We start from the raw sequence: 15037 nt of genomic DNA, 5'->3' as shown, positions 1-15037 counted from the left end.
TCCCAATTCATGTGGCCCCAGCATTTTACTTTGTGAGAATTTTTAACTAACATGGGCACAGAATCATCAGAGAGATGAACTGAAAGATTTCTTCAAGTTAACTCTGACTGTAAATGTAAGATGGCTTGGATCTGGGTTGCCCAAAGAAAGCCAAGGATTATTCTCAGCTACAGTACAAAATCAGTTTATTGAAAGGTAGCTTACAGTCATTGATGTCTACAGAAGCATAAATACCCTGGAACGTCACAAAGGTGAGACAAGGGAGAAGGAGGTTACTGTATGTTAAACTGATTAAATAATTACTGAAAGCTTGGTCATCATGTTTTAAATATCTGATCATTTTTAGTTACATATCTCTATCTGATATGTGCCCATGAGTATAGGTGTTTGTAGAGACCTTAGGTATTGGAACTCCTGGAGCTGGAGTTGCTAGACATGGGTGTTGGGAACTGAACATGTCCTCAACAAAAGTAGTATGAGATCTTAACCAATGAGCCATTTCTCCAACATATCATATTCACGCTTAAGAACTTTTGGTCCTGGACACCCGTATTAAGGTGAGCTGCTTGGGAATGATGTTGTTTTCCTAGTAAAGTGTCAAGATCTGCTTAAATATGTTTCCAAAGGCATTTTTCTTTAAGCAAATTTTCCCCCTGTAAAGGTCTATAATGAGGTCATATATAATATACATTTTATTTGAGTGCAGTAGAGAAGAGTCAAATGAAAGGGAAGGTCCCAAAGCCACACTGGACATCCATATACACAGAGACAGATTACACAGTCCTGGGGACCCACACCAGAGGGGCAGACAAAAACACAGCATGCAATATTAGCACCATGAGCTTTTAACTAGTTAGGGCTCGGGGCTCTGCTGGGATGTCCAACCTGTGCCTCTAAGAACAAATAAACAAATAACCTCTGTACAAAGCAGCCACCTACGGGAAATACTGTAATCTGTAATAATACTTAGTAATAATAGTGGAAATCTGGCCATCTCAAACAATAATCTTATGTAGTGCTGCCCCCTGCTGGAGGACACAGAGTCTGGCTTGGTTGGGTGCCTTCCAAGCCTTCCAAGCGGACCCAACTAAGACAGAAAGAAAAAGCATGAATTTTCTCTGTGACTTGGCAGACAAAGGCACTATAACACTGGCATGGCTGAGACTGAGTCTACTGTCACCAGGATGTGCCCAGCACAGTGACCTGGGACTCATCTGTCACCACTGATGGACTTGCCTCCTCCCCGGGGACTGAGGGTACTGTCCTGTCTACTAGGTCTCTTCTTTTCCCAGTTCAGCAGGCAAGGATGCCCTGATGAAGCAGTCTTAGCCTCACCTGCCTTCCAATCATGTACATTACAAAAATGCATGCTTTTAAAGACAGGATTAGTAACCGAGGCTGAACAGTTATTTTCCTTCTGGCCTCTTCCGTGTGTGCAGCTAAGCAGATCTCATTTGGTTTGAACGAAGATTTCAAACAAGTCTAATTTTAAAAAATCAACCCTATTGTCCCTGCTTTATAATTTCCCTCCCCTTTGAAGCCACGGTATTGCTGTCTGTGGCACTTGTTCAGAGCAGGCTCTATGCACATATCAAATCATCTTTCTCCACCAGCAAACAGTATTGCCCTCTCTGAGATGGCAGCAAACCTCTGCTTCATGTTGTCATGTGCACACAAAGAAACAAGAATGCCATGGACCTAGCAATGCCAAACCACTCTCTGCTCTAGACCAAAGCTGGAGGCACACTGAGAGATATGTGTGCTGTCCCATCACCTGCCTGGGACTTGAACCCCACCCTGGGACTCATGGGCACTTGGTTATGAATGGGCAAGGAAGGGTGAGTCTTGCCTTTACTGTGTTTACAGAGAATCAAAGCCAAGATGCTGGGCTGAGTGCTGGGGCTACTGAAGCCTCATCATCAGTGGGGGGAGCACATGTGGGTTCCCAAGACTTGAAGGACCTTGGTGGAGTAGGGCCTGCTTCCTTTCCTCCTGTAGCTGTAGAGGGATATGTCCCTGAGAGTTAGGTCTGGCAGGGGAATCTCTGGGTGATCACATGTACTGAAGGGCCTGGAGTGGACAGTGATGCAACTGGAAATGAGATGATCGAGTTTCCCAGCTCTCTTGGAGGTTAAGAAGGATCTTCCCCTTTGTGTGACCATCCATGACCACTGTTCTCTGCAGCACCCCCTGGGAACGTACAGAAGACATTTCAGCCCAGGAAGGCAAAGCTTCTGAAAGTCTTGCTTCCACAGGGATGGCATCTGTACTCCTCGGTGCTAGCCTTTTGAACCTGTCTACATCTTCATCTCCTGTATGATTCTCTAATCCTGTATGTTTTTCTAATGAATAAGGAAAGATTTTTTTGGTGCCAATTTAAATAGTTTTATTATTCCATGTTGCTTGTTTTGGGTCCCTGTGGAACAATGCTATACCCTCTACTTTGACTTAATCCACCTCTTCAATGGTGGGGCCTGAAGAACCACCACCAGATGGAGGAGCTCCTCCACCAGGGAAGCCACCAGGCATTCCTCCAGGCTTGCCACCAGCACTCTGGTACAACTTGGTGATGAGAGGGTTGCAGACCTTCTCCAGTTCTTTCTGCTGATGCTCAAATTCTTCCTTCTACGCAGTCTGGTTCTTATCCAGCCAGCTGATGATTTCATTGCACTTGTCAAGAATCTTCTGTTTGTCTTCATCATTTATCTTGCCTTGAAGTTTCTCATCCTCAACAGTTGCTTTCATGTTGAAGGCATAAGACTCCAGCGAGTTCTTCTATAGACATGACTTGAAAATTGTCCATGAATTCTGCTGTTGAGGATTCAGCCAACATCAGAATGAAAATATGTGAGAATTGCATCTAGGATGAACATTTATGCCTTGCCTTCTGATTATTCTCAAAAAATAGAGCATAACAACTATTTATAAGGCATTTCTTTGACATATTACAAGTAACTTAAATATAGTTTAACTTACATAAGAGGCTATATGTATGTTATATGTAAATACGTCATTTTCTAGAAGGGATTTTTAATATTCATAGCTTTTGGTATTCATGGGATGCCTGAAACCAACCTCCAATGAATACTATGGAGAACTATTATTTATGTATGAGGATCAATAAAACCCCTGGGCATTATATATTTGTGACCAATATATACTACGAAAGAAATTCTTGGAGCTGTAATATTTTAACTCACACCCATATACTACAAGAATGAATCCACTAGGAATTTCTTAAATTACTTGAATAAGAAGGGTAATACCTAAATTAAGTTGGGATAGAAAAAAATGAAATGCCCAGAGATATCAAGCATTTATATTTGGTAATAGACTTAGAACTCTGGTGCTAGAACCAGATTAAGGAAGCATGCCATATGTCTATTACTACATAGACTTCACATTAGAGTTAATAAAAATTTCATAGACTATCCTAATGTAAACATTAGGATAACCCTCTAACCCTGAATGAACCGTGCCCTAGTTTGGTTTCTATTGCTATGATCAAACACGAAACAATATAGCACTTTCAAAAAATGGCACTGGTTCAACTGGGGATCACCATGTAGAAGAGTGCAAATCGATCCATTCATATCACCCTGTACCAAGCTCAAATACAGGGGGATCAAGGACCTCCACATAAAACCAGATACACTCAAATTAATAAAAGAAAAAGTGGGGAAGAGCCTCAAACACATGGGCACTGGGAAAAGTTTCCTGATCAGAATACCAATGGCTTCTGCTCTAAGATCGGGAAATGAGAAATGGGACCTCATAAAATTGCAAGGCTTCTGTAAGGCAAAGGACACTGTCATTAGGACAAAACAGCAAACAACATGTTTGGAAAAGTTCTTTACCAATCCTATCCAATAGAGGGCAAATATTGAACATATACAAAGAACTAAAGAAGTTAGACTCCAGAGAGTCAAATAACCCTATTAAAAATGGGGTACAGAGCTCAAAAAAGAATTCTCACCTGAGGCATATTGAATGGCTGAGAAATACCTAAGGAAATGTTCAACAGCCTTAGTCAACAAGGAAATGCTAATCAAAACAATCCTGAGATTCCACCTCATACCAGTTAGAATGGCTAAGATCAAAAACTCAGGTGGCAAAAGTACCCATTGAGGATGCTGAAAAAGAGAAAGACTCCTCCATTGTTGGTGAGATTGCAAGCTGGTACAACCAATCTAAAAATCAGTCTGGAGATTCCTCAGAAAAATGGACGTAGTACTACCTGAGGACCCTGCCATACCATTCCTGAGCATATACCCAAAAGATGTTCCAAAATATAAGAAGAACACATGCTCCACTATGTTCATACCAGTCTTATTTATATAATACCCAGAAGCTGGAACGAAGCCAGATGTCCTTCATGAGAGAAATGGATACAGATAATCTGGTACATTTACACAATGGAATACTACTCAGCTCTTAAAAACAATGACTACATGAAATGCTTATGAAAATTAATGGAACTAGAAAATATCATCCTGAGTTAGGTAACCCAGTCACAAAAGAACACACATGTTACCACTCACTGATAAATAGATATTAGCTCATAAGCTCAGAATATGTTAGAAACGAGTCACAAACCATATGAAGCTCAAGAAGTGGGAAGATCAAAATGGTGATCTTCATTCCTTCATAAAAGTGAGAGCAAAATACTCATGGGAGGACATACAGGGACATAGAGTGTATCAGGAACTGAGGAAAAGGTCATCCAGAGACTGCCCCACATGGGAATCCTTCCCATATTCAGCCTCTAAATCCAGTCACTATTGCTGATGACAAGATGTGCTTGCTGACAAGAGACAGATATGGGTGTCTTTGAGACGCTCTGCCAGAGCCTGACTGATACAGATGGGCTAACCTTTGGGTTGAACAATAGGACCCCAATTACGGAGTTAGAGAAAAGACAGAAGTAGGTGAAGCGGCTTGCAACACCTTAGGAAGAACAACAGTATCATCCAATGAGACCTCACACAAGAGCTCCCAAGGACTAAACCAGCAACCAATGAGTACACATGGAAGGACCCATGACTCCAGCCACATATGTAGCAGAGGATGGCATTGTCCCCATCAATAGGAAGGGAAGCCCTTGGTCCTGTGAAGGCTTGTTTCCTCAATGTAGGGAAATGCCGGTGTTGAGTTTGGAATGGGTGGGTGGGAATTGGAGCGTCTTCATAGAATAAGAGGGAGGGGGAGGGGATGGCCGAGGCTGGGAAAGGGAGTAACATTTAAAATGTAAATACATAAAATATCCAAGAAAAAATACAGTTGAAAAAACCAAATACACATAGTGATACCCTAACAACATGAAGCATTTATGCGTTTGGTTTTGAAGCACTGAATTTGGATAATGGAAGTTTGTAATACAAAGAGTAGATGGTTAAATATTCCCAGCTACCAGACTTGTTTCTATTTTTATTCTTTTATCCCCTTACTCCTTTTAATATTCTTTCTTTATTTCATTACTGTTTGGACTATCACATTGTTAATGCTCTTCGCTTTAGCTGTACGTACAATATTATTCAAGAGTAAAAAGGGTGAACAATCGGGTTGAAAAGTATGCAGTTTACTCACAAATGGTGTGTGGAATAGACAAAGATGAGCATGTAGATCTGGATCCTTTAGGTGTGTGGGGGGTGCAGGGCTTGCTGTGATGGGAGAACTGGGTTCTGATGTTGCAAAGTATTAACGGTTTCTGTTGCTTATGTCCTTGTGCTTGAGTGCTGCCATCTGTATATCTCTGGGTTTGATTGGTCTAGCTGTCTCTCACTGGAGTCTGTCCCTACTGCAAGCCTGTTGACCTGTGAGCCTGTGATTCTGTGATGCTGGATACATCAGAACTTCTTGAGGGTCAAGCTGCTTCTACGTGTGGACTCAGTGGGGTCATCTAAAATTGTGAAAGCATTAAGAATAATATTACTTTTGAAATTACTCTGTTCATATATAGAAGTAAATATTCATATATACATACACACACATATACAAATAAATAAAAAATTAGGCTCCAAATATCAAATGTGTTCCCACAATTTTTATATCTCTTTTTTATCATTTTTAATTTAACCTGTGTATTATCCTAATTTTTAAACAACCTTAAACTTCCTTGACCAATCTAGCAATTAGTTACAAAATTTCTAATGGGAGAAATTGAGGAGTATACTCTCTGGCAACATTCCAGACCGAACTTGAAAATGCCTAGTGTCATCTGTGCCCTCTGAACACAGGGACCTAGGAGCATTCAGGGACACGACACTTCTAGTTCCTGCCCTCCCTGAGAGCTGAAAATCAGCTGCCAGGAGCAACTACAACCCTGAGAACAGAACACTCTGTTCTTGGAACTGGCTGAAAGTGAACAGGAAAAGAGGTCCACAGGAGTGCAGACACATGGGCCTACAGGAGAATCAAGCCACAGCCAGAAACAGCAAGACAAGCTAACTTCAGAGACAAACTGATGATGAGAAGTAAGCACAGGAAGACAAACAACAGAAACTAAGACTACTTGGCATCATCAGAGTCCAGTTCTCCCTTCAAAGGAAATATTGGATATCCAAACACACTGGAAAGGCAAGACTTAGATTTTAAATCCCGTTTTATCATGACGATGGGGGACTTAAAGAAGGTCAGAAATAACTCCCTTAAGGAAATACAGGACAACATCGGTAAACAAGTACAAGCCCTTAAAGAGGAAACACAAAAATCCCTTAAAGAATTACAGGAAAACACAACCAAGCAGTAGAAGGAATTAAACAAAACCATCCATGAGTGAGAAATGTAAATAGAAACAATAAAGAAAGCACAAAGAGAGACAACCCTGGAGAGAGAAGATCTAGGGAAGAGATTAGGAGTTGTAGATGGGAGATTCACCAACAGAATACAAGGAAGAGAAGATAGAATCTCAGGGGCAGAAGATACCATGGAAAACATCAGAATAACCGTCAAAGACAATGGAAAAAGCAGAAAGTTCTCAGCCCAAAACATACAGGAAATCCATGGAAGAATGAGAAGCTCAAACCTAAGGAATATAGGTATAAAGAGAGAGAAGACTCCAACCTTAAAGGGCCAGTAAATATCTTCAACATATTATAGAAGAAAACTTCCCTAACCTAAAGAAAGAGATGCGCATAAACATACAAGAAACATACAGAACTCCAAACAGACTGTAACAGAAAAGAAATTTCTCCTGTTACATAATCGTCAAAATACCAAATGCAGAAAACAATGAAAGAAATTTCAAAGAAGTAAGGGGAAAAGGTCAAGTAACATATGAAGGCAGACCTATAAGAATTACTCTGGACTACTCACCAGAGATTATGAGAGTCAGAGTTCCTGGACAGAAGTCATACAGAACCTAAGAGAACACAACTGTGAGCCCAGGCTATTATATCCAGCAAAACTCTCAATTAAGATAGAAGAAGAATCCAAGATATTCCATGACAAAACCTAATTTACAAAATCTCTTTCTACAAATACAGCCCTACAAAGGATATTATGTATAAAAGCCCAACACAATGAGGGAAACCACACCCAAGGAAAAGCAAGAAAGTTAATCTCTTTGCAACCAAAATAAAGAAGAGAAACACACAAACATAATACCACCTCTAAATACAAAAATACCAGAAAGCAACAAGCACTATTCCTTAATATCTCTCTACAAAAATGGACTCAATTCTCCAATAAAAAGATACAGACTGACAGATTGGATACTTAAAGAGTACCCAGCATTTTGCTCCATAGGAAACACACTTAAGAGACAAATATTGACCCTACCCCAGAGTAAAAGACTGGAAAACGACTTTCCAAGCAAATGGTCCAAGGAAGCCAGTGAGAGTAGTCATTCTAATGTTGCATAAACCAAAAGTCATTAAAAAAGATAAGAAAGAAAACGTCATATTCATCAAAGGAAAAATCCACCAAGATAAACTCTCAATCCTAAATATCTATGCTCCAAATGCAAGGGCATATATATTCATAAAAGAAACCTTACTAAAGGTCAAATCACACCTTGTACCTCACACAATAATAGTAGAAGGGTTCAACACAGCTCTCTCATCAATGGACAGACCATGGAAATAGAAATTAAACAGAGACATAGAGAAATTAACAGAAGTTATGACCCAAATGTACTTAACAGATATTAATAGAACATTTCATCCTAAAACAAAAGGATACACCTACTTCTCAGCACCTCATGGTATCTTCTCAAAAATGAACAATATAACCGATCGTGGAAACAGAAATTCAACAGAGATGTAGAGAAACTAACAGACGTTATGAACATAATGGATTTAACAGATATTTGTAGAATATTATATCCTAAAAAAAGGTTATACCTTCTTCTCAGAACCTCATGGAACCTTTTCCAAAATTAACGATATAATAAGTCACTGAACAGGCCTGAACAGATACAGGAAGATAGAAATAGTCCCATGCATTCCATCATGTTCCCACAGACCAAGGCTGATTTGCAATAACAACAATAACGAAAGAACGCCCACATATACATGGAAGTTGAACAACGCTCTACTCACGTATAACTTAGTCAAGGAAAAAAATGAAGAAATTAAATACGTCTTAGAGTTTAATGAAAATGAAAGTAAAACATATCCAAACTTTGGGACACAACGTAAGCTGTGTGAAGAAGAAAACTCAAAACTGTGAGTGACTGCAAAAGAGAAAAAGACAGGGGAGAGCATACATCAGTTCCTTGACAGCACACATGGAAGCTCTAAAACAAAATGAAGCAAATGCACCCAAGAGGAGTAGAAGGTAGGAAATAATCAAACTCAGGGCTGAAATCAACCAAGTAGAAAGGAAAAAGGTCTATACGAAGAATCAACAAAACCAAGAGCTGGTTCTCTGTGAAAATCAACAAGATAGATAAACCCTTAGACAGACTAATCAGAGGGCACAGAGAGTGTGTCCAAATTAACAAAATCAGAAATGAAAAGGGAGACATAACAACAGAATCTGAGGAAATTAAAAGGATCATCAGGTCCTACTAAAAAAAAGCCTATATTCAACAAAACTTAAAAATCTGGAGGAAATGGACAGTTTTCTAGACAAATATCAGGTACCAAGGTTAAACCATGAACAGATAAACCATCTAAATTACCCCATAACTCCTAAAGAAGTACAACCAGTGATTAATAGTCTGCGAATCAAATAGAGCCCACCACAAGATGGGTTTAATGCAGAATTCTATCAGACTTTCATAGAAGACCTCATACCAATATTCTCCAAACTATTCCACAAATTAGAAACAGACAAAGCACAACAAATGTCTTCTATGAAGCCACAATTACTTATACCACAGAAAGACCCAACAATGAAAGAGAATTATAGACCAAATTCCCTAATGAATATCAACACAAAAATACTCAATAAAATTCTAGCAACCAGATCCAAGAACACATCAAAATGATCATCCATCATGAGGAAGTAGACTTCATCCCAGGAATAGAGGGATGGTTCAATAAATGGAAGTCCATCGACATAATCCACTTTATAAAAAAACTCATAGATAAACACTACATGATCATTAGATGCTGAGAAAGGAATTGATAAAATTCAATACCCTTGCATAATAAAAGTATTGAAAGATGAGGAATTCAAGGCCCATACCTAAACACAGTAAAAGCAATATACAGGAAACCAGAGCCAACTTCAAACTAAATGGAGACAAATGTTAAACAGTCCCACTAAAATCAGGGAATAGAAAAGCTGCCCATTCTCTCGCTATTTAATACTAAATACAGTTTTTGAAGTCTAAGCCAGAATAATCAGAAAACAAAAGAAGGTCAAAGAGATACAAATTTGAAAGTAAGAAATCAAAATATCACTATTTGCAGATGATATCATAGTATACTTAAGTGATGACAAGAGTTCCACCAGAAAACTACTAAGCCTGATAATGAGCAGAGTGTCTGGATATAAAATTAACTCCAAGATATCAGTAGCCATCCTCTACTCAAAGGTTAAAGAGGCTGAGAAAGAAATCAGGGAATGATACCCTTCATATTACTCCCAAATAATACATAATACCATGGTGTGACTTTAACCAAGACAGTGAAAGATCTGTATGACAAGAACTTCCAGTCTCTGAAGAAAGAAATTGAAGAAGATCTCAGAAGATGGAAAGACCTCTCAAGCTCATGGACTGGCAGAATTAATATGGTAAAAATGGCCATTTTGTCAAACGCAATGTACAGATTCAATATACTCTCCAAAATACCAACTGAATTCTTCATAGAGACAGTATGAGCAATTTGCATATTTGTTTGGAATAACAACAAGAACAAACAAAACCAAACCAACCAAACAAACAAAAAGGAATGAAGGTAGTTAAAAGTACTCTCAACAATAAAAGAAAAGACCTTCTGGTGGAATCTCCATCCCTGACTTCAGCAGTATTACACAGCAGTAGTTATGAAAACTGCTTGTTAGTTATACAGAGACAGACAGATAGATCTGTGGAATTTAATTGAAAACCCAAAAATGCACCCACACACCTATGGTCACTTGATCTTTGACAAAGGAGCTAAAGCCATTCAATGGAAAAAGATAGCATTTTCAAGAAATGGTGCTATTTCAACTTGATGTCAGTATAGAAGAATGCAAATAGATTCGTTCTTATCACCCTGTACAAAGCTTAAATCCAAGTGGATCAAGGATCTCCTCATCAAAACAGATACACTCAAACCAATAGAAAAAAAGTGGGGAAGAGTCTGAAACACATGGGCACTGGGGAAATTTTCCTGACTAGATCACCAATGGCTTATGCTCTAAGGTCAAGAATCTACAAATGGGACCTCATAAAACTACAAAGCTTCTGTAAGGCAAAGGACTTTATCATTAGGACAAAAAGGCAACCAACAGATTGGGAAAGATCTTTACCAATCCTACAACTGAAAGAGGGCTAATATCACAAATATACAAAGAACTCAAGAAGTTAAACTCCAGTGAGTCAGAGAACCCATGAAAAAAATGGGGTACAGTGTTAAACAAAGAATTCTCAGCTCGGGAATATTGAATGTCGGAAAAGCACCTAAAGAAATGTTCAACATACATCTGTAGTCATCCAGGGAATGCAAATTGAAACAACCATGAGATTCCACCTCACACCAGTCAGAATGACTAAGATAAAAAAAAAACTCAGGTGACAGCAGATGCTGGCAAGGATGAAGAGAAAGAGGAACACTCCTCCATTGATGGTGGGATTTTAAACTGGTACAACCTCTCTGGGAATCCCTGGGAAGGTTCTTCAGAAAATTGAAAATTGGACTATCTGAGGACCCTGCTATATTTCTCTTGGCCATATTCCCAAAAGATGTACCAACATAAAACAAAAACCCCAAATAACAACAATTCCAACCAACCAGAGCTCCTAGGGAGTAATCCACTACCCACAGAGTACACATAGACTGACCCATGCCTCCAGCTGCATATGTAGCCGAGCATGGCCTTGTTGGGTACCAATGGGAGGAGAAACCTTTGTCCTGCCATGTCTGGACCTCCCACTGCAGTGGAATTTCAGGGCGGGGAGACAGGAAAGGTAGATGTTTGGGGAGGGGAACAAGATTATAGAAAAAGGGGGAGGGCAAATGGGATGGGGGATTATGAATATGATATCAGGAAAGAGAATAACATTTGAAATCTAAGTACAATTAAAAAATTAGAAGAGAAAAGAAAAATAAAGAAAAATTATCCAGTAAAAATAAAATAAAATAAAAAATAAAAATATAAAAAGAGCAAACTACAAAAAACCAGTTACATACAATCAGACTTAAGGGAACTAGCTCGGTGTATATAGGTGTTTGCTGGGCAAATATAGACATGAGTTTAAATCTCCATAAAAATCACATCTGACTGCATATGTGCCTCTAAACCAAGACTTGAGAGTAGCAGACAAAATATTGGTGCTGGCATGCCAACCTAGCTTCAAGTTCAGACACTATCTCAAAGGAATAAGCAGGATAATGATAGAGCAGGACACCCGAACTCCTCCTCTAGACTGTGCATGCGAACAAATGCTCACAACTAGGTGTACACACACACACACACACACACACACACACACACACACACACACACGCATAAAATATTTTTTGAAGAGTATAGAAGACAATCTTAAGATAACTAAGTTAAAGAGAGGAGGAGCCAAGAAAACACCAGGTGCAGTCTCAGAGTGTCTCCTCAACACATCACATTGCAAAGACATCATGTCTGGATTCAGCCCCCTTTACCAAACTCACTCCAGAGAGCTGCTGCAATCCTCCAGCCACATGAGGATGCAACAAAAGGCACAGCCCACAAGTTAATGTCCTGGCTGACTGGCCTGTGGCATTTTGTTGTAACCCCTGAGTCTCATGCAACAACCCCAAAGCCACACTGTCATGCTCTCTCACTGAAGCTCAGGCTTGCTGGCAACTCCTGCTGAGACTAGTTTTCTGTTCTTTGATATTTCATGAGTGATACTCTAATTCATGTTCCTCTATAGCACACACAGAGGCTGCATGCAAAACTCCAACCTTAGGTTGGCCTCCTGAGCTGTTCAATAAGTTGCAAAATAGTGTTATGACTGAACATCTCACAATCCTCTGAGTTTCCCTCAGATGATGATGTGAGTTTGGTAAGCTCAAACATATGATTTCCTTGTTCCTTTACCAATAAAATGAATTATAGTTATATCAGATGTCTTTATAATATGTACCCCAAACCAAAAGTATAGAGAAGAGACAAATAACCATGTTTTACATAAGTAACAATGCAGATGCTTCTGAAAAGCCTGACTTTTACAGGAAGGACACCTTTACTATTGGTGACATTTTTTTTTCAATTTTTGTTTTTATTAACTTGAGTATTTCTTATTTACATTTCGAGTGTTATTCCCTTTCCCAGTTTCCAGGCCAACAATCCCCTAACCCCTCCTCCTCCTCCCCTTCTTTATGGTTGTTCCCCTCCACATCCTCCCCGCTTTGCCGCCTCCCCCACGTTCACTGTGGGTTCAGTCTTAGCAGGATATTGGTGAATTTTGAAAATGTTTTGAAAAGAAATATTTGAATATAACAAAAGATTCTTAATTTTTGTTTTCTACTATATTTCAAAATCACCATATTACTTTAACTTTTATACTCTATCTTATTAAATATGATTAAATAAATTTTTTTCATACATTGTCCTTTTCATTGGAAGTTTTCTTCGAAGACCTACAAAAATATAATTTACATTCAGATGAATATTAAATTTGTAAAATAAAACAGAAAAATGTTTATATCTCCTATTCATAAAATTTACCAGCTATTAGAAATAAAATAATTTTCTACAAAAGAAATATGCAGTAGACAAGAAGGGGAACCATGACTGCAATCATAAAAATTGAAATTAAGAATGGAACACAGCTCAGGTTAACAGAAGGCACTGCTTCTGCACAGGAGTTGAGTTCAGTGGCCAGAAGCCATGCTGTGTGTCTCACAACCAACTCTTTTAACTCCAGATCTACAAACACGTAAAACCTGTGGCTTCCACCACCAACTCTAGTCATGTCTGCATACAACTACAAGCACAGACATGTACATGTTATTTAAAATAATGATGATAATATTAACATTTTTAAAAATAATATATTTTGTTCAAATATTAAAGGCATTAAGACAAGGGAAAATGTCCTTCCTCATTTGTTTGATACAAGCAAATACACTAACATCTCCATTGTCATTTCCAGTAAGAACTTGGAATGAGGTAGACACAACTGTACCAGGATTTTAAATCCAGAGGTGTTCCAAACACAATACAGAACTAAGATCACAAAAGGGGTCAAGGGAGCTCCAGTGGCCCAAACCTGCCCAGGGAAGACTTGAGGAGTTGCTTTAGCCTGGAAATGTACACTCAATCTTCATTTATGTCTTCACACTTTTGGTTGGTGTTTGGTTGAGAATTTTTGTTCTATTTATCAAATCTTGGCGAGGAAAAGCTTGTTTTGTTTAACAAACCATGTGTGCCTCTGCCTTCGGGGTTGAGGATTCTAAGATGACTATTGATCAGTTATTTTCTCTATCATTTAGAAACTATCAATCCTAGCTTTCTGTCTGGTAAGAAACTGGATGAAGACACTATGGGAAAAACATGGGAAAGTCTCACCCCTAGGGATGGTAGTCACAGTGCAGTTTGGTCAAAGTATGCCAGGGTCAGTGAGAAGTTAATATTTTATTCTTATGTGAGTCCAAGAAAAAGATCCATTTTTCTCAAGTGCAGATGCGATAGCTTCCACAAACCAACAGTTGTTACAGAATGTTAGGGTCTAAGTGAAAAATGAACCAGGTTATCGATTGACTAATACATGAATGTTAGTGTGTGCCCATTAGTTTGTGTCATATTGAAAGCAAGCTGGAGTAATTTGGGAAAAAACTGAATTGAGTTTAGGTAAGGTCATGGAACCTTTTAATTGATTGATGACATTGAGTATAAGGTCATGGCTCTACATAAGTACGGAACTGTATAATATTACAAACAATAAAGCAAACTAATACACTGTCCATAAACCAGTGTTGGATATCAGTTGTGAATCGTTTATTATAGTTCATATGATACCACTCTTTTTTTTAAAGTAGAAAGAGGCTTTATTGGGGTTTGGATATCTACTAACAAGAGAGGATCCTGTTCTTGAACATTGGTCTCTGGCATGTGACCCTGTTTTCTGAGGTTGTAGAAAATCTGAAAAACATAACCTAGCAGAAAGAAGTAGGTCATAGGAGATATAGGGACTGCTAACTGGGTGTAACCATCTTCCTCAAGTCTCTACTGCCTCACTGACCTTAATCCTTTCCTGTCTGGAGGACAGAAAATAAAGAAATCTAGTGGACTGTGCCGAGCCCTCATTGGTCCATTTCAGCTCTGACCTCAAAAGGAACCATTGTGAGGTCATTTACTTCCTTAGTTACTGAAAACACATCTTGTCTGTACAGGGCATTAGCTGTTGGTTGGTGGCTGGGTTAGTTGGTTGGTTTGGTTGGCTGGTTGGTTGGCTGGT

The 15037-nt window shown here is 38.9% G+C and overlaps 1 long non-coding RNA gene across 2 annotated transcripts in view; it reads right to left on the bottom strand.

Moving 5' to 3' along the window:
* Positions 1–2587: 2587 nt before the first annotated feature.
* LOC148000325 (uncharacterized) overlaps positions 2588–15037 on the bottom strand; it is a 69454-nt gene continuing 57004 nt past the window's right edge. The window contains exons 4-5 of one of the 2 annotated variants that reach the window (XR_015641948.1): positions 5587–5899; positions 2588–2811 (exon numbers count right to left, since the gene is read on the bottom strand). This is a non-coding gene — a long non-coding RNA (uncharacterized LOC148000325). The remainder of the gene's footprint in view (positions 2812–5586; positions 5900–15037) is intronic. The other variant, XR_015641949.1, reaches the window with a different exon arrangement.

The sequence above is a fragment of the Rattus norvegicus genome, chromosome 17 (genome assembly GCF_021556685.1).
Source record: "Rattus norvegicus strain SHRSP/BbbUtx chromosome 17, alternate assembly SHRSP_T2T, whole genome shotgun sequence".
NCBI lineage: Eukaryota > Metazoa > Chordata > Mammalia > Rodentia > Muridae > Rattus > Rattus norvegicus.
This window is presented reverse-complemented; position numbering and strand designations above follow the sequence as displayed.